At 34.3% G+C, this 22,162-nt stretch overlaps 1 pseudogene; it reads right to left on the bottom strand.

The window, feature by feature from the left end:
- The window catches only part of LOC118923465 (casein kinase II subunit beta-like), a 30,842-nt pseudogene extending 9,214 nt beyond the window's left edge, over positions 1–21,628 (bottom strand).
- Positions 21,629–22,162: the final 534 nt, after the last annotated feature.

Below are 22,162 nucleotides of genomic sequence, written 5' to 3'. Positions count from 1 at the left end.
TCTCTTCAACAGATGGTGCTGGCAAAACTGGACAGCTACATGTAGGAGAATGAAACTGGACCATTGTCTAACCCCATATACAAAAGTAAACTCAAAATGGATCAAAGACCTGAATGTAAGTCATGAAACCATTAAACTCTTAGAAAAAAACATAGGCAAAAACCTCTTAGACATAAACATGAGTGACCTCTTCTTGAACATATCTCCCAGGCAAGGAAAACAACAGCAAAAATGAACAAGTGGGACTATATTAAGCTGAAAAGCTTCAGTACAGCAAAAGACACCATCAATAGAACAAAAAGGAACCCTACAGTATGGGAGAATATATTTGAAAATGACAGATCCGATAAAGGCTTGACGTCCAAAATATATAAAGAGCTCACAAACCTCAACAAACAAAAACCAAATAACCCAATTAAAAAATGGGCAGAGGAACTGAACAGACGGTTTTCCAAAAAAGAAATAAAGATGGCGAACAGACACATGAAAAGATGCTTCATATCGCTAATTATCAGAGAAATGCAAATTAAAACTACAATGAGGTATCACATCACACCAGTAAGGACGGCTGCCATCCAAAAGACAGAGAACAACAAATGTTGGCGAGGCTGTGGAGAAAGGGGAACCCTCCTACACTGCTGGTGGGAATGTAAGTTAGTTCAACCATTGTGGAAAGCAGTATGGAGGTACATCAAAATGCTCAAAACAGACCTACCATTTGACCCAGGAATTGCACTCCTAGGAATTTACCCTAAGAATGCAGCAATCAAGTATGAGAAAGATCAGTGCACCCCTATGTTTATCGCAGCACTATTTACAATAGCCAGGAATTGGAAACAACCTAAATGTCCATCAATAGATGAATGGATAAAGAAGATGTGGTACATATACACAATGCAATACTACTCAGCCATAAGAAAAGGGCAAATCCTACCATTTGCAGCAACATGGATGGAGCTGGAGGGTATTATGCTCAGTGAAATAAGCCAAGCAGAGAAAGAGAAATACCAAATGATTTCACTCATCTGTGGAATACAAGTACAAAGGAAAAACTGAAGGAACAAAACAGCAGCAGTATCATAGAACTCAAGAATGGACTAACAGGTACCAAAGGGAAAGGGACTGGGGAGGATGGGTGGGTAGGGAGGGATAAGGGGGGGAGAAAAAGGGGGGTACTAAGATTAGCATGCATGGGGATGTGGGAGAAAGGGGAGGGCTGTACAACACAGAGAAGACAAGTAGTGATTCTACAACATTTTGCTACACTGATGGATGGTGACTGTAAAGGGGTTTATAGGGGGGACCTGGTATAGGGGAGAGCCTAGTAAACAAAATATTCATCATGTAAGTGTAGATTAATGATAAAAAAAAAAAAGCAGTTCCTGTGTGGTGACCTCCAATGAGTTCCACACAATGATATAAAGGGCATATAAAAGTGTATGCAAAGCGCCTGTTTGTGTTTATACAGAGGATCATAGCCTAATTTGGCTACCCCACAAGTGAACTACGATATGATATGAAAAAGAACTTCCAACATCAGCACTCTCGGGAAGACTCATGCCAGAAGATGATCATCAAAAAACACCAACAAAGATCCACTCACTGCTACAGGTGTAGATGCACTCACCCCACCAGTTCCTGGACTTGCCATGGGAATGAAGAAGGAGATATGTAAGCTGGCCTGTGCATACAGTAAAACAACAAATTTGACTGGATCTATACTGTTAGAACTCAACCAAGAATTAGGAGAACTGCAAATTGTAGCGCTCCAAAATCTTTCAACTACAGACTATTTACTGGTAAAAGAACATATGGGATGTGAACAGTCCCCAGGAATGGACTGTTTTAATTTGTCTGATTTCTCTCAGACTGTTCAGGTTCAGTTGGACAATATCCACCATATCATAGATAAGTTTTCACAAATGCCTAAGGTGCCTAACTAGTTTTCTTGGTTTCACTAGAGATGGATGGTAATTACAGGTATGCTTTGGTTACGTAACTGTACTCCTATTATGTTAATGTGTGTGTGCAATTTAATTAGTAGTTTAAAACCTATACATGCTGAAGTTACTCTACAAAAAAATATGTCAAAGAAATAATCAATCTTCCCATGTTTTCTTCCATCTGCTACTTCTATAGCTTTTCTTCTTCCTTCCTAATTACAACCCTTAAATAGAATTCGTGCCACATGTCGAATTTACCGAGTATCATAATTCTTCCAAGTGGTAAAATACCTCAAGACTCATGCTGGGCATAGAAGCCACAGGGCATAAATCTGCAAAGAAGTAAAAAGCTAACCTTTTCAAACAATAAGGCTTCTCTCTCACTTACCAACTTTACATTTACCTGTATGGCCCCGGAAGATGACTGGTTAGCCAGAGATGGGTAAGATTCCTCAAGGGAGGAACAACCTAAGACAGGCACAGTCACAGGGGGGCCATCAGGTGAGAAATTGGGGATCAACAGAGGTGAGGCTTAGAACCCAACCCCCCTCTCCCCGTTCTGAGAGAAATCTTCTGCATACGTGGATGTTTTATGGCCCTTGTCTAGCTTGGATTAACACATAGTCTACAGGCACACACCTGATCATCTACATTTGCTCTCTTACAACACTAAACTATGTTTTCTACCTTTATCTTGTATCTACCTACCACTTCAGCATTTTATTAAAAATAATAATAATAAAGAGAGAAATGTGGTATCCACATGTAAATCAAGTATAAAAATCAAATGAATATTCATATTTGAACTGATTGTTTATAGTTCATAATGCATGAGCAAAACCGAAAGTTTCTGTGATGACTGCCCTTGTACTGTTCATCATGTAAGTTATTCACTATGTAAGAATTTGTTCTCCATGTAAGAACTTGTTCGTTATGCTTCAGAAGATTGGAGACTGACGAAAATTAGGCTTGGAGTGGATTAATGATTGTGGATTGAGCATTGACCCCCTTATACAGAATTTTATTGTTGTTAACAACCATTTGATCAATAAACATGAGAGATGCCCTCACAAAAAAAAAAAAAAATACACACTTCCAATTGTAAAATAAATAAGTAACCGGGATGTAATATATAGCATAAGGAATATAGTCAAAATATTGTAACAACTTGGTATGGTGATAGCTGGTACCTAGAATTATCATGTATATAAATGTTGAATCACTGTGTTGTACACCTGAAACTAATGTAATACTGTGTGTCAACTACCCTTCATAAAAAAATAATTATCTAAAAAAAAAGAAAAATAGATGATTACTTTTTTCAAGCACTGCAGGAAAAGGTGGTGTAAGTATTGCCAAATCTATGTCAAAGTCAAAAAAAGAAGACATGTAAACACTAGGTGTAAGAGTAAGTGCTGACATAAACAACCTGCCTTATTGATAGCCAACAGCTGAGAAATATTTGTTGTGAAATGGAGAAATTCATATCAAATAAATTTCTGCTAGCAGAAATAACTGTATAAAACACACGCACACATACACACACATGAAGGAATGCTCACATTCTTTACATGCACTTTAAAACGTTTACCTTTCCACAGAAGTGTGAAGCTGTCTATATTATGAGATATACATTTCAAAGATAAAAAATATATTGTCTGTTTCAGAACACTGAGATGCTTACCTCAAGATGTCTAATGCCCTTATGATTTTATCTTCTCTCTGGGATATACTTGTCCAGTAGGCAAGCCTGGATTCCATTAGTTCCAAAGCTATATGCTTCCTCACTGTACCTGCTTTACTATTTTTCCAGGACAAAATGCTTGCTGTGTTTCCCCTTTCCATGCTCAACAAACAGTCTGGAACATTTTATGGAAGTAGTGCAGAGGCAAAAAAAGATGAGTGAATAATAATGGCACTCGGCAAATTTGTCCCCAACATTTCCCATTTTTAATGATCTTAAGGAGAATAACTATTGCTAGTTTTAAAAAGTAATGATCACACTTCTTTCTTCCATGTCATGACTGTTCAAAACTTTGGTGTTATAGATGAATTAATACAGCAATATTATTACAAGAAGCATCAGACGAATTAATTTTTTAAGCTAAATGATATATATTTAATAAAAAATGTTATTGACCAAGACAAAAATAAGGTTTAGTGGCTCCTTAGAAATAAAATATTAGACATCTTTCCTCTCTCTCAAGAAAGAAATTACACACACATGCACAAACCTGTATGTGTGTATATTCTGTATATCACTAAATTTATGCATCAATTTAATTATATAAAAGTTGGTTTTAAAAAAATCAACAAAATCTGTCATTTTCTTGCTAAAAAATTTTGATGTGGCCAATAGATAGGTCCCTTTGTGACAGCTACTCTGTGGAAGGTGGATCTTTGTAGATCTCCAGCTGCTATAGAAAAAAGCTTTCTATTGTGTTGCTACATGCCATACACTAGTTTTGAGGAAAATGTTTCAATATTATATAGTATGGGTTAAGAAATAGTCTTTATTGAGAAAATGAAAATTTACATGGAAAAGGGTACTGAAAAAGAAAAGGTCAAATCTAAACCACAATGAGATACCATTCCATACCCTTTAGGGTAGCTTTAATAATAATAAAATAAAGTATTGGTGAGGATGTGTCGAAATTGGAACACATATGGATGGGAATGTAAAATGACTCAGCTGCTATGGCAAATGGTGTAACTGTTCTTCAAAAATGTAAACATTTTATTATTCTATGATACAGCAATTTCACATCTGAGCATTTACCACAAAGAATTGAAAGTAGGAATTCAAATGGATCATCAGCTGACCCATGTTCCCAGCATCATTACTCACAAGAGTCAAAAGGTAGAATCAACCTAGGAGTTCACTGTCAAATAAATGAGTAAACAAAATGTGGTTTAATTCATGTGAACATAGTAAATGTCACTGAGTCATACACCTAAAAATGGTTAAAATAGTAAATTATGTGTCATATGTATTTTATCATAATAAAAAGAATGCACAGTCTTCCTTCCCTGACATGGAAAGATGGCTGACAAAGCCAGAATGCTGCTGCAAAGATACTGATTTTCACTGGAAAGACCCTCCTCCTTACTGTTTCCTTTCGGTAGTTCAAACTTGGAAGTTTGTCACTTTAGAATAAAGAGACTGCTTAGTATCCAGATGTCTCTATTTGAGGTGCTATCTGCTTACAAGAGGCAAACGGTTTTCCCAGTATCTAAAGGTACTTGGACTTTTTATAGACACTGAAAAGGAAATAAAGCTGCAATTCCCATGGGAAGAGCTGAGAAAGCTTCTTTCTAGAAGAAGGAAAGACTGGTCCCAGGGGACTCTTGTTCAGTTCTCCCAGAGTGAGCTTCTTGAGTTTCTCAAAATAATTTTATTCCTTGTACTGCATGAAGTGAAGAAAATATTTTCTAAGAAGCATGCCATGTGGCCTAACTTAAAATTTTGTTTTAAAATTATAAGTTCTTGCCAAAATAGTACATGAAGACCCCAAGCAACTCAACGCTTTTCCCATTCATATCTTCTTACTATTCCTTCTTTCTCTCTTCTCTTGATTTCCATGGCAAGGCAAATCTAAATTTTCCCTATGATTGCTCCTCTTGGTCAATTTTCTTTAAAAACTTGTCCCTAAATATGATTTCCTAGTGATGCATCATATTTTTTTCTTTTTATATGCTGCCATTTATAGATTTAGGTATTTTAAAAATAATAAAGATGTTTGTTCAAAATGATGATTCTAACAATCGTGCTCTCTCTTTCTTCAGAAATAGCAATAGAATATTTAATGACAGAATGATACATGCTTACAAAAGAAAGGGCACAGGAATGGAAGAAGAAGAATGGACAAGAAAAAAAAGGTACTGAAGACACAAAGCTGATAGAAATACACTGGCTGAGGAAATAGAGAAGAAAATGTCTCATTTCAGAAGAGACAGAGGAATTCGGATTTGGGAAATAAATGAATCATAATTTTATTAAGTCTTTAAATACCAGGATTTTTTTAAATGCAGCAATAGAAAACTAAATCACTTAAAAAGGCAAGACAGCAGATTTTTCATTCAGAAATATATGGCACTAGTTGTCACAATTTTGCTTTGGGACAGAAATATTCACATCACTTGGAACTTGTTATCACTGCAGACTCACAAGACCTGCCCAGACCCACTGATTCAGAGCCTGAATCAGCATCAGCATCCAGGACTGAACAGTTTCTCTGGGTGATTCCAGGCTGAAGTCTGAGAATCACATCCACAATGAAATCTTTACTGATATGGTAACATCAGGGATGTTTACTAATGGATTGGTATGTTTCTCAATATTTCAACTGTAGTTTACAACACAGATATGACAGGTGGTAAGATTTTTATTTTAAAAAGATTGCTTTTACAGTGTTAACTGAGGAAAGATGAAAATGGTAGTTTATTGAGTCAGTGATTTTTATAATCCAGACAAAATATGCTGTAGCTAACACACAGGGTAATTAAGAAGTCTGTACTTTCCACTTAATTTTTCTGATGACCAAAACTGCTCCAGAAAAATAGTCTAGCAGTTTAAAAAATGTGCTACATCTTAATCTGCCTGTGCGATGCCTTTGGTGAGTTGAATAGATACTTAATAAAAAAAGCCTTTTTAATCATTTATTCAATTAAAAAATATGCATATGCAATATAGTTTTAATTTTAAAATACATCTTTTTTTTTCTAGAGTGAGGGATGAACAATATACCTTTGGCAGATTTTAGTGGATTATGTTTGAGTTACTAATTTCTAATACTGAATTCACTAGACCTTTTAGCATTGTATTATTTTGTTTTTACATTTTATTTTTTATATATTCTCTTTCTTTTACAGAAAATGATCCACTGACTGTCTTTGGCTATGTTTTTCAGGAGAAAAATAGAACATTTGTAAGCTTAAAAATACAAGAGAAAATTATATATGCTCAAAATAAACACATTCTGGTGGGCAGAACAATGAAATTTTCATTTCAATGTCCCCAACTCAACTATGAGTGTATTCTGTCCTTAACAGCTCATGATAATTGTAACCAAAGGGTCCTGAAAACTACTGCAAAGCAAAAAGGGAAAGAATTAAATGTAGGTCTTTGTGGCATTGCATTCTCTATAAAACAATTAAAAACTAGATTATTGAGAAGCACATAAATATTTATAAAATGTACAAATAAAACTATTGTATCTTTGAAGTTCTTTTTTAATTAAAAGGATCATTTTAAATGTGTCTGAATATCAGTTGTGTGTATATCAGGATTGTTATATCATGCCATTTTCTATAATATTTTGTTAGATTTTTATGCCATTTTCCAATATGTTGGGCACTCATATTTGAATATGACAAATATTTATAATGTTTTGTTAAATGACTTTTTAATTTAATTTAACTTAATACAAAATTTCCTAAATTTTCAACAATTAAGAAGTTATAGACACCTTGGGATGGCAACTTGATAAAGCACCACATGCTCTAAACATTACTTTTTGTGCTTTCCAGGCAAAGCGGGGATGCCTGTGAACTTGACCTGTACAAAGTATTTTGATTCTTTAAGCTGCCTGCCAAACTGTTTTAGTAGCTTTTTGATTTGGGCAGATGGCCACGTCAAAGCAAATCAAAGTATAATACTTGGTCTCTGAACTTACCTGAAATCGAATCTTTGAATATGAATGTTAGCTCAGATTGAATTTCAGGTCTAATTGTTTTGGTGTTCCTAGGGAGTTTGCATGAAACATATTTGATCAAATAGCTAACACAGACTTCACCTCATATTAGTTCCCTGTGTAGTATCCCTTCTGGTGCTGTATTAAATGCAATAAAAAATTAGAGGATCAAATATTAATCCTACCCAGCATAAGACAGACAAAATATGAATTAGCAAGATACATGAGTCTATTTCTGAGGCTATGCATGTTTGGTTATTGCTGAAACCTGGTAGAACTTTTTTTTTTGTATCATTAATCTACAATTACATGAAGAACATTATGATTACTAGGCTCCCCCCTTCACCAAGTCCCCCCCACATCCCGTTCACAGTCACTGTCCATCAACATAGTAAGATGCTGTAAAATCACTACTTGTCTTCTCTGTGTTGCGCAGCCATCCCCGTGTCCCCCACGCACTATACATGCTAATCGTAATGCCCCCTTTCTTTTTCCCCGCCCTTGTCCCTCCCTTCCCACCCATCCTCCCCAGTCCCTTTCCCTTTGGTAACTATTAGTCCATTCTTGGGTTCTGTGATTTTGCTTGCTGCTGTTTAGTTCCTTCAGTTTTCCTTTGTTCTTATACTCCACATATGAGTGAAATCATTTGGTACTTGTCTTTCTCTACCTGGCTTATTTCACTGATGTATTTTTCTGAGCAAAGTATGTGAGAATTGTGAATATGGGCAAAATACATAAATTTATTGGTTTTTTACACAGTAAACTATGACACAAACTTCAAACTATGACACAGATTTCAAGGAAACAAAGGTAATCACATTGTTTAAACCTCTTTCCCATTTATTCATATACTTTATTGTCTTAATTTAGAGCTAACTTCCCTTCTTTCCTTCCTTCTTCCCTCTCTCCCTCCCTCCCTTCCTTCCTTCTTTCCTTTCTTTATTGTAGCTATCTTTTTAAACTATAATAGTAGGTAAAATGGATAGATAATTTAAGATTAACCTAATTGATTGTAATTAAATAGCTACTTATGTCATTAACACAGGATACTTTCTTGGGTGACTGATTCAAATAATACAGTTCTCATATTTTAGATGGAACAATGTTTGCTGCAAAATATATTTTTATTGTATAATAAGCTTAATAATAAGAAAATACAAACTAAAACTACAATCACTATTCACTTACAAGATTAAAAAAATATGAAAAGTTTGATAACAATCTGCTGATGAAGTTACGGAGGAAACAGTCTTACATTTTGTTTCTCAGACAGTAAAATAGGACATCTATGGAAGGGAATTTTGCAACATCTAACAAAATCGCATATGCATTTACCCTTTGATGTAGCAATTCTTCTTTGGGACAGGAATGTGACCCAAAGACCCAAAGATACACTAACATTAATTCAAAATGTGCGTCAAATGTTCATCAGTGTAACGTTATTGGTTACTGGCTGCAAATTGAAATCAACCCCCAAACCCAAAAATCCAACCTCAAAATTCAACAGTTGAATAAACTGCAATATAGCTACATAATGGAATACTATGTTCCTATAAAAAGCAGTTGAGAAGATTTCTATTTAATGAGTTACATATTGAATATTTTGTAGTACAAATTGTTAGGTTATAAAATCACATTGAAGAAAACTGGATATAATATCTTACCTTTTATGTAAGAATTGGAAGGGAAACTACTTTCCTTTCTATCTCCCTTCCTTCCTTTCTTTGAACATCACTCTCACTCTGTTTCTTTTTGTCGTAAGTTTAGGTGCATCTACTTATATTTGCAACGAAAAATAATGGAAGGAGAGAAGAAAAAACTAATAAAATTGTTATATGGGCAGGGAGTGGGTAGTTGAGAAGCAGCCATGAAAATGAGAGTTCATAAAATCGTACTTGTTAGGTAGTCTTGGCTCCAGAATCTTGTAGATTCTTTATATAATTAAAAAGACAATAGAAAGCTGACTTTAAATATTGTAGGTGAGAAAGGTGAAATAAAATGGAATAACTTATCTCAAAGGTTTTTTAAAAGGAGCTTGGAGGCCATTATGAAGGTAGGTCTTACGCAGGTCCTTGAAGGTGGAACCACAGACTATTGAATCGGGCCAAACCGCAAATAGTCCAAGGACTCTGTAGGAATACCTACAATTTGCAACCATAACACACATGCTTAGCTATAATCTTAGTAACAAATTATCTTTAGTAAAGATTAGTTTTCTGTCACCAACACCAATCGTAATTAGATGTAAACAGCATATACAAGCCTTCCCTTTTTGTCTTTTAACATCCATGACTTTTACTCCGTAGAGGGACATTATCTGCATTACTGCCCAAATATTTGTACCCTAAATTGCAATTCTTTGATCCCAAATAAGCACTTTGGCTTAATTATTGTCTTCTGTCAATTTTTTAGGTTGATATTGGACACTGAAATAGATGTTTATTGCATAAGAGACTTAACTATGCAGAAAAACTAATTAACTAAAGTAGAACACAGCAGTTTGATAGCACTCTCTCAGTGTTTATAATTTAAAGAACACAAAAAAGCAATAAATCTTAGAGCACATTCAGTCATACTTACCAATAAAATTATTTTATATTAACTTGAAGTATTGTAAATATATAGTAAGATAATTGACACAATTCATGTACCACTGTTCTTACTATCCAAAAATTTTTTGTAATAGCTAAAGGGATAAAATATGCAATTAAAAAAATAATAGCACAACTCTGTAATTTTCAATCTAAGATAAAATATCAAGGTAGATTCATTATTTTTTTCTTTTTAAAATTATATTTCCTAGCTTTCTCCAGTGAAAAACTCTAGAAGCAATACAATCCAATAGCAATGAACATCATTTTTAACAAAATATTGGTATTTTAATACCATTCTTTAAAAAAATAATTATATTTTATTATGATAAGAACATTTAACATGAATGCTCTCCTGTTAGTAAAATTTAACTGTGCAATACATCATTGTTGAACATAGATATAATATTGTATAACAGAACTTTAGAGCTTTTTGATCTTGCTTGAATGAAACTAAATAACTGTTGATTAGTAACTCCCTGTTTCCTCTTTCCCCCAGCGCCTGGCAACTACCATTCCACTTTTTGATTATGCGAATTGACTGTTTTGGATGCTTCGTGTAAGTAGATTCATGCAGTATTTATCTTTCTGTATCTGACTTATATCACTCACAATAATATCCTCAATGATATTCACCTATGTTAATAATAATCCATTGTGTGTGTATACATTTTCTTTATCACTTCATCTGTCAGTGGACATTTACAGAGATTGTTTCCATAGTTTGCCTATTGGGAATAACACTGTAACGAACAGGGGAGAGGGAATATCTCTTTAACATTCTGATTTCAGTTACTTTGGATTAATAACCAGAGTGGGAATGGTGGATTATATGGTAGTCCTAGTTTGAATTTCCTAATGGAATCTCCATACTGTTTACTCCAGAATGGCTACACTATTTTGTATTCACATCAACAGTGTTCTAGGGTTCCAATTTCTCCACATTTTCAACAACAATTGTCTTTTCTTTTTTTTCAACTACTAGACATCCAGACAGATGTCAGGTGGTATCTCATTATGGTTTTGATTTACATTTCCCTAATTGTTAGTGACACAGAATTTTTTATATATCTGTTGGCCCTTTGTACGTCTTTTTTGGAGAAATGTCTATTAAGGCCCTTAGGCCATTTTTAAATTAGTCATTAGTTTTGTCAGCTTTTTTGGAATTATAAATTATATATATTTTTGAGATTATTCACTTATCAGATAAGGGTTTGCAAATATTTTCTCCCATTTCAATGGTTGCCTTTTACTCTGTTGATTGTCTCCTTAGCTATGCAGTTGCTTCATAGTTTGATAGTCTCAGTTTTTATTTTTGCTTCTATTGCCTGTGCTTTTGGCGTTATATTAAAAAAAATATCATTGCCAAGACTAATATAATGAAGCTTTTCTCCTATTTTCTTCTGGAAGTTTTACAGTTTCAGGTCTTATGTTCAGTCTTTAATCTATTTTGAGTTGATTTTTGTAAATGGTGTGATGTAAGGCTCCAATCTCATTATTTTGCATATGACTATCATTTTCCCAATACCATCTGTTGAAGAGTCTATCTTCCCATTATATATTATGGGCACCCTTGTCAAAGATCAATTGACTGTATATGCATGAATTTGATTCTTAATTTTAAATATTTTTAATGAATATTATTATCTTATATGCTAAAATTATGTCTTACTCTTAAATGTAGAATTCCCAATTAAAGGTAATTCATACTTTTTATTGTAGCTATATTAATGAAATCCTTTTTTATACAAAACAAAATTTTCCTAACCAAAAAATGCTATTAATTAAATTAAGAGCACATTTGAGTTTATGTGAGGCCATTTGAACTATAAAGGCATGATCAAGGTACAACAATCCACTCAGTGGAAATTTAGTCTAACTGAAGGCCAATTATTTATTTACTTGTAATTTACAGGATATATGATTTCAAATAGAAGCAGCTGCTAGCCAAGTAACTAAGAAAAAACAAAGAGCCTTGAATGGGTGATATTTCAAACTCAGCAGTACAAAGCAAGGCATAACAATATATTTTTGCACATAAACAATGTTAAAATAAAACATATGCATGATTCCAGTTTGGTTCCATTTGAAATGCTTTAATATTAATTAAATAATAAGCATCCTTATATCATATATCACTATCACCTATAAGTAAATAGGGTTATATGTTTAAAATATTTATTTTTATTAATTTAATATACACTTTAAAAATCACATTAAAAAGTGTCTCATAGTGATAACTAAGTCTCAAACTACTCATTAACTTTTAGCTCTACTTTTCAGAGGACTTCTTTAAAATTGTTTGTATTTTGACTATTTCCCATCCAAAAATAATAAGTTTTTTTCTGAATTTATTAATAGCAGATACATTTATCCTCCTAATATAAAATATAAACATTTAACTCAAGTCCACTCTTTCATCTCTGTTTGACAGTTGTTTTATTGTTTTGTTTTTCTATCAGTTTTCTTTAATATAAAAAAAATCTAAGCATTTTTCTATCATAGTTATTTTATATGACTTATTAATGCCCTTTGTTCTGTACCAAGTTTTCTCTACAATCTGTTTTGTATTAGTTACACTTGCACATTTCACAGCTATTAGATTTTTATTCCATCCTCTAGCATAATATCTTCTTTCTTTGGCCTGAAAATTGACTTAAAATTGCAAGCCAGTAAACATTATTTGCGTTATTATGATTGCAAACATATTGAGTAATGAAATATCAATTAGCTTTATGACTCTAGTTATTCAAAATCACAATACAAATACAACCTGAGGGAGAATTAACCTAAATGGATTTTCTCAATTAGTAAAAATTGTTTTGAATCCTGTTTGGAAAATATTTCCATGCTCAGTTTCTGGAATTTATATTGACCATTTTGAAAATTGCATGTACTGCTTTTATTCTCAATATTTTTCAGTTTTAAATCATGCTAATTGTTGTGATCTACTACCTTTTTCTTGTCAAAAGTAATTATAATGGTCTGCACTGAAATTTCATTACGTGTTCTGTTGGGTTTTCTCTCTCTCTCTTTTTAATCTTTTATTATAGCTTTATTTTACTTAATTTAAATATTAGTTTTTTTCTTCCATTAAGTCCAAAATGAAAGATCTTCCTAAACTATGAAATTAGCATGTAACCTTTCTGAGTCCTAAACTTTATATTTGGGCTTTTATAGATATATAATTAATATATGTTCTCTCAGCTGATTGGTAAATACTTCTATTTACCATGGGCTGTACTCATGTGGAGTATTATTTAAAAACTTTCTATCTTGCTCGGCTGCTCTTTCTTGGTCTGTTGACCCAAGACAGCAGGGTTTTTTCAGGGCATTTATTGTCCAGGCATGTTGGCTATTCTAGGTTTCCAGGTTTTTTTAGCTCCAAGTCTGAGAATATGAAGCAAAATTCAAAGCCAGTAAATTCACCACTATGTTGTTTCTTAGTTGATATGCCTTTTTCTCTTTCTCTTTCAGTCTTTTTGTGTTTGTTTTATATATAACATCCAGAGTTTTTGTTGTATTACTGAGATGAATATGGAAAAGTACACCTACTCATCTTCCTAGAAGCCCAAATTTAAATGTAAAGTGCTTAAAACTGATCAAAACTAAGTGATATTAAAATGTACACTGAAATAAAATTAAAAACATAAACCCATAGGCGTGTTAGCTATAGTTAGCCATCAGTGGTTACCATATTGGACAGAATAAGTAATAGAACATTGACATCACCTCTAAAATATTTATTTGACAGTGCTATTTTAAGGGTAAGCATTCTAAGGTTTTACTTTGGGGAAAATGCCTAATACTTCCACTCTTAGGGCATCAATAGGTTGGTGGAAAGCATACTAGTTAGGTGACTTGTGCAGCTGTCTTATAAAAAAAGTCTTAAATAAACTCTGCCCTTTTCATCCATGCTTCTTCACTCTCTGTTCCTCCTGACTGAGCACAAATCATAATCTTCCTTATCTAATCAATGGGCTCCCACTTACTCTACCCTTGAGGATTTGACTGCTGCCTTTCCTATTTGTCTATTAATCCTTATCACAAAATTTCCAACTTCTTGATGACGCATTCTTTTTACAATTCTATGCTTTCTAAAAGAATTTTTTAGGAAAAGGAAAAAAACAAAATTCCAATATGACTTCCTTTTAATAGGAAACACCAAAGTTTTACTTGTGTTCTAGAATCTAGGTAGATTTTACTAATGCTCCTCCAATATAAATGTATATTGTACAGAGCATTTTACTTATTTTATAAAAATTTAATAGTTTATATTTCATTAAAAAGAGGAAGGAAAAATAACATGAAAATCCACAAAACGGGGTCATTATTGAATAAATGCATTGCATGCATAATTTCTATACATTTGTACTTTTATTTGTTGTACATATACTACTTAAATAGAACTAAAATGAGATGATTTGAAATAATCTATCAGAAAAATATACCATTTTAATAATCTGATTTTTTATGTTTTTATAATAATTTGTATTTAGATTGGTAACTCCATTTGTAAAAGCAAAAATAGGATTATAAAAGTGAAAACCATTCAGCATTAGAATGAAAAATAGGATTATCATGAAACTAAATTATGAGAGATGTGAAATACAAATTGAAATGTGGAAAACAATTTTTACTATAACAACAATTTCTTTGGATGTACTATGTTAAATGCCATATTTAGGTTCTTGAATAAAAATTAGTTACTGATTAGCTAATAAATGTATTTTCCAGTTTCCTTCAGATTGTTGTTGATTTTTTTATTCTTTATACCTTCTTTCTTACCAATTGAATTATACTGCCTTGAAAACAGTAATAAAGAGGAAACATTAGAGCAGTTTCATTAACATACCATAAAATAAAGCCAAATACACAAATATATGTTAGATAAATTATTATCTCTGAGTTTAAATAACATGGCAGTGTATATGTTAGGAATTTCATAGTATTTTTGAAAGTTATTAGTTATTTAAATAGTTACATTTATGTATCACTAATATGATATATTCAGAACCTAACCACAGATAAGCTCATATATGGAAGTACATTCCTTAATTTAATAAACATACATTCAGTGCTTACTATCTTCAGATTCTGTATTCAGAATAGTACATATCTATCAGGTAGGCATTCTTTTAATAATTGATTAGATTTGCAAATGCTTATTTCTTCAGTGACTACCTAACTCACACCAATAGGTCACCAACAAAGAAACACATGTCCTCTCACTTCTTTCTTTAAGGAGTGTTTTGGGTCTCTTGCTCTGTCTCATGCTTTCTTGGGCTGGAATACCGCTGCTGTAGATGCCAGTAAGTCTCTAAGCGAGCTTGTCGGCAAACTGAAGGGTAAGAGGTTATATTTCTTGGAATGTGATTTTTTCCAGAAATCAATGCCCTTTTTTAAGTGTTTTATACATTAAAATCAAGTGCAAACTGATAGACTCATTTTTATGAACACCAAGATATTGTCTTTCTAGGAAACTAATAATGTATTCATTTCAGTCCTAGAAGATATTGATAATTGACATAAATTATTGTCTCCTTTACAAATTTCCATATATGTAAATATATACATCCTTTTTTAGTAGGAATTTTTTTTATTTTCATGTAATTGAAAGTGGTATCTTGAGTTGATCCCATCAATTTTAATGCTGTTTTTGTTGTTAATAAATTACTCTTATTTATCTTACTTCCTATTATAACTATTTGGTTAATTTATAGTATGTAGCTATAAAATATTGTACTTGGACTATACTTTTTCCAAGTCCTTAGAAAATATGTGTGGTTCATTTAAAATCCTTTCAAAGATTATGCATTCAAATAAATATTTAAATTGATAGTTTTTAAATGTGAATAATCAATATCACAGCAGTAAATGCAGAAGAATAAATCTCACCTCCCACAACACAATTACTTGTATTTTAGCACTTTATTGCCATCATGCCACTATTTTTTCCCCTGGTGATTAATGAATGGGTAAAATAGGTGAACTCTGTGCATGTTTACCTTGGTGAACACCATGAAAGCTGTGAGACCCTGGGCTAGATAATCAGATATTCATCACGGTCTACTGAAATAGTACTTTACTATTCTCTTTCCTATTGAGGCATCTAAATTTTCAAAAGGTAGTTTTTCCAAGTTATCATACTTCATATGATATTGGACCATGAAACATTGATATTTAAATGTGCTCTTTTATGTGGGGCACCATATAACTATGACTTTAGAAATAAAAAGCTAGTATTTTACTTCAAAAGTTGTGATCCTCATAAATATGACCTGTGATTTCTGTCATTAAAGATATGAAGGTAGGGATCTGTAGAAGCCACATTTTTAACACTTGGAACTTATTCTCAGGAATTGTAAGATAATCTATCATATGCAGTTGCTAGTAGGTGTAATAGGCCACTACAGGAAGGGGTGGTGGGCAAATACAAAGAAACTTGCTTCTAATACCACCTACAAAATTGAATTTCTGTGTAACTTAGAACAAATTGATTTCAAGTTTCTATGTCTTTAGATGGGAATCATGATGTCAACTATTAGTAGTATGGGGGAAACAAATGAAATAATGTAAGTAATATCTTTCAAGAAAATAGTTTTGTTAGTAGACTCAGTGTGAAATTAACGATAGAGATCTATCTCTTTCTATCTGTGTATATATAGAGACAATGGTGGATACGGGCTGGGGATATATAGGATTTCCATTTCCACCATTGTGTCCTAAAAGAGAGTATGGATGAGATTTTGGTGGGTTTGACTGGAAAACCAAAATGCAAGTTGTCTATAAATATTTCACAGGAAGGAGACAGATGCTGTTTAAAGCTTTTTCTGAATGATATTGGATGACTTAAGTCTGAAAAACCTGTAGACGTAGAAAGAATTGAGCTTTGCAGATTGATCAGACTTGTTAAACAGGGACAGAGCCAAAGTTAGGGACTCTGGAAATCAAAGGAAACTAATTATTCCTGCTACATTCACTCTAATCATTGTGGCCACCTCACTTACATTTGTGACATTCATTAAATTAAAATTAATCTTAACATATTTGGGCAGGAGTGGAGGCGAGGTGGGAATGGGTGTCTACTTCTATCAGTTAAAAAATCCCTTAGTTGTCATTATCTTATCAGTTGATAACAGCTCCATTCTTCCTTTTTCTTATTTTATCACCATCTAGCCTTTCCTACCACAAGATTCAGACCTTGTTATTCATAAATGGCAGAGCTTTGTGCATACTTCATTATTTTTCAAAAGTTTTCTTTATAATCAAAGGATAACTTGGCTGATTATAAAATTCTTGCATCACATTTTCTTTCTGTTGGTGTACTTTAGATACTGATCAAACTGTCTTCTTACATTAAACATTACTGTGAAGAAGTTGAATATTTCCCACTAGTAGGAAGCATGACTTTTTTCCCTTGCCTGCTCCTAGGATTCTTTGTACTGAAGCTTAACATCTTTAGCAGAACAGTCTTTGATTTGAAATGACAGCTATGAATGTCAGGTATCATTATTTCTTGGAAATCTATGAGCCCCTTCATTCTGCACATTCAACATGTCTTTGTTTCAGAAAACTTAAAAAATTATACTTTTGACTTTCTACATTTTAAATGTTTTATTTGCTTAGGTCTTGTTAAAAATACCAATGATACATGTTAAATTTATTTTAAGTCTATCATTCTTTCCATGATAATATTTACGTTCTCATTTCTCTTTCTTCTTCCCTCCTTCCCTCTCCCTTTTCTCTCTGATAATCACTCTCATAACTACTTATACATATCTTTTTCTACCTATAGTAGACATTTATTTTCTGCACTCTATTTTTTTGTCATAGTATGACATTTTTCAGCTCAATTCCATATGCTTTGGGCACATGTAGAATCGCTTGGAACACTTGCTTCTCATTGTTCAGATATCTCTTATTTATTTATGAAGTTGGTATCTATAAATTCTAAGAGAAAATGCTAACCCATTTTCTTCATTTTTCCTTTGTTTTTCTGTGACCATCCTATCATCAGAAATGCCCTCCTACTGTTTTAAAGAAACATATTTTATACCTAGAAACCGTATCATTTTCTTTATAATTATGGCCTAGCTTGCCATTATTTTGCTGCTTGTCAGAGATTTTGGCAACCATGGTAACTGGGGCTATCTGGAAATTAGATTTGAAGATGTTTCCAGATTCTTTCTCAACAAATTATTTGGTTGACAAAGGTATTCCTTGGTATTCAGCGTATGTTTGGTTGATGTGATTCATCACACAATGACATCCCTTGCTTGATTCAGCCAATGTCTAATCCAGTAAATGGAAGCAATTCAGTATTTAAGTATGGAGAAAATAAAGCTGATCATTGGTTACAAGAGTAATGGGATGATCAAAGATGTTAAAGAAAAAGGAAGGTTGTTCTTCATAGATCAAAAAACCATTACTGCCTTTAGGCTACAACTCATGTGACCGTTTTGGCCCAAGAGCTGCTGACTTGGTGAAGTACAAGCTCTCTCGCTGTGTCTGCTATGATCATAAAAGTATTTTGCTGTGAAATAAAAACCAGGAGCCCAATCTCCCATTGCTGCAAACTACTCTTGAGCTACTGACATCCACGGCTGCTTGAAAACACTTTAACAAAAAAATAAGTTTATGAAATATAGGTAACTATAAAATTCACCCAATTTAGCATACAATTCAATGAATTTAAGTATATTTGCAGAGCTGGCTTGCCCTTCTTGGCTCCCAACCCCTTCATGCCTCTGTCTTAGGGCAGAAGTTCCATGTCAAAAAGACCAGGGGCCTTCTACCTTCTTTTTCCCCTTTAACACTGTTACTGTCACAGTGTGAGGTACAGAGAGAAGCTGACAAAAGGCAACAACATAATATTCTTTTTCTTGAAAATTCTATCAAGTACCTCTTATTGACATAAACTAAGAGAACTCCAACTAAAAAGAGTGCCTAAAAAATGTGGTTTGCAGGTTTCAGCCCAGAGGTATATAAGAAAATATGGAAAGGAAAGTGTAGTTTTGAAAGCCCATAGACAGTATGCAGTGTACCTCTCAACTCATAAAGTCATGGATTGGCTCTATTTCTATCTTAATCTGTTCAGGCTTTTATAATAAAATTCCATAGACTGAGTGACATAAATAGCAGAAACATATTTCTCACAATTCCAGAGGTTGGGAAATTCAAGATGAAGGAGCCCACAGATCTGGTGTCTGAGGAAGGTCCACTTTCTGGTTCATAGACAGACATTTTTTCACTGTGTCCTTACAAGGTGGAAAAGAAGAGGGTGGAGGGATTTCTCTGGAGCTTCTTTTATAAGAGCACTGTTCATTCACAAGGGTTCTGCCTTAATGACCACATCACCTCCCAATACCATCACACTGGAAACTAGATTTTAATATGAATTTTGTGGAAAAACTAACATTCAGTCTATTCATCTTTCTCTATTCAGCTTTCAGTGAAGCAACTACCAGGCCATGATAGGAAAGGTACAAATGGTTTGTTACCATGTTCTTATTTTTCAGCTATCTTCTTTTCTCTTGCAATATCTGGGTCCCACTGAGATATAATTCCACTATACCCACAGCCTTCCTATAACTTTTGATATCTGAGTTCTAATTTGTAGAGATTATACAAGATAAGACAATTTTATGGAAAACATAAATACTTGGGGACTGAGAAAGTTTGTGAAATAGATATTGTGCCCTCTCATTTAGGTTACTATTTCACAGTTTGGGATAGTATAATTCCATTTGTATTTTGTAATTATGTTTTTTTCCATTGTGTTAAAGAAAGGATTTTCTACTATTCTTTTGTCGTTCAGAGCATTTGCTATGGGTTAAGAAAGATGACCATGAAGTAAACTGCTTGCAGTCCACTATATTTGAACAGAAATTTGGTATCCTCCCATTCTAGCCTTGTCTGAGACCAGTTTCTAATTGCATCTCATGAGAGCCAATACAGTTCCTTCAGGCAGTACTTTCTGTTGCTGTTATAAAGCTCATAATTGTGTGTGTCTGGTCACAGAACTAAAACCGTTAATCACCAATCACTAAGTATGGCAGATGCCTGTACATACAAGAACATGTCAAAGAAATGTTTGTCCAATTGGAATACCACTGACAAAGGTATTGCATATAGTACCTGTGTTAGTATCATAGGGCTGCTGTAACAAAGTACTGCAAGTGTGTGTCTTAAAGCAATAGAAATTAATTTTCTCACAGCTTTGGAGGCTTGAAGCATAAAACTGAGATGTCAGAAGGGCCACGCTCCTTCCAGAACTCTTGAGAAGAGCCCTCTCTTGCTTCTTCCTATCTTCTGATGGTGGCTGGCAAATCCTTGGTGTTGCTCGACTTTCAGCTGCTGCACTCCAGTCCCCATCCTTCTTGTCATATGGCCCTTTCCCATGTGTCTATCTCTCTGTGGCTTTCACCCCTTATATAGACACCAGCCATTGGCTGTAGATCTCCTCTAATAAAATTATGATCCTCACTTTAACTTGCTTAACTCTGTAGAGACCCTATTTCCCAGTAAGGTTACTTTCACCGGTACCAGTATTAGGACTTCAATATATTTTTGGCGGGGCCACAGTTCATCCCACAATATTTGGTACTATGTTAGTGTGGAGCTGGCAAATATGGTAGATTTTTAGGACAATGGCAACCAAAATACAGTATATAGATTTCCATATCAAATCAACTAAAATACCTCCAACAAAATTTTCAAAAATGAATAAATCCTCAGTGTTGAAGCCACTCACCTGCTTGTTCCAATTTTTACCTAAATGTATGGAGGTCCTGTTGTGCTACTCAGAAAGGATCCATACAGTGTGTACCGGGGTCCTGTCATAACTGAAGGGGAAATTTTCACAATATCTGGAGGCTTTGATATCCTGCAAATGAAGGTGAGGGATGTCCTCAAATTCCCTGCAGTAGGGACCCTCTTAGGTGGCACCAACTTTGGCTTACAAATAGAACAGTACATCTACAAAAGGAAAAGTGACAGCATGTACATCATAAATCAAAAGAGAACCTGGAAGAAACTTTTGCTGGCAGCTCATATATTGCTGCCACTGCAAACTTAGCTGACGTCAGGGTTGCATCGTCCAGGAATCCTGGAGTGTGAGCTTTGCCGCTCCCACTGCTGGCTGCTTCTCTCTGAAACCTTCACTAACCAGACCCAGGCAGCTTTCTGGGAGCCAGGACTTCCGGTGGTTACTGATTCCAGAGCTGGCCACCAGCCTCTCACAGAGGCACCTCATGTTAACCATCATGCTCTGTGTAACTGTGACGTTCCTCTGTGACGTGTGGACACTGTGTCTATGCAACAAGGGACTCAGTGGGTCTGATGTGGTGGCTGCTGGCCCAGGAAGTTCTGCACCTCCCAGGTCATGCCTGATCTCCATGAGAGACTGAAAAGGAAGAGCAGGCCACTGCTGAAAAGGCCGGGGCCAAAGAGGAGTTTTGCTGAGTGGGCCGCTCCTGCTCCCAGCTCACTGCCACTCAGCCTGCAGTCACCAATGAGCCTGAGGGGGGCGGGTGCTCGCGGTGCCTACGCAGCGGCTCCCGCTGCACCTGGACACTCAGCCTGCCGCTGCAGACCACTCTGCCTCTTCTGTCACCCAGGCCACTGCATGGCTAGGACAGCCACCAGGTGTCTTAAGCTATTCTTTCATAGGCTCTTAAACAAAATGGAAATAAGGTTGACAAGGAAAATAAACAGTTTCTAAACTATAAAAAAATAAATGTATGAAGGATGATGTGTGTACATGCTGTATCTGTCTACATGGATTTTTTCAGAACACTCCTTCCTAGTTTATTGCTGTACAACTGAATTCTGGGGCTTAGACTAGAAACCAGAGGAACCAGGGCTTAATGTTGAAATGGTAAAATGACACATGTATCAGTTCTGATAACCAACTTAATTCAACCAATTACTG

This window comes from Manis pentadactyla, chromosome 2 (assembly GCF_030020395.1).
Source record: "Manis pentadactyla isolate mManPen7 chromosome 2, mManPen7.hap1, whole genome shotgun sequence".
NCBI lineage: Eukaryota > Metazoa > Chordata > Mammalia > Pholidota > Manidae > Manis > Manis pentadactyla.
This window is presented reverse-complemented; position numbering and strand designations above follow the sequence as displayed.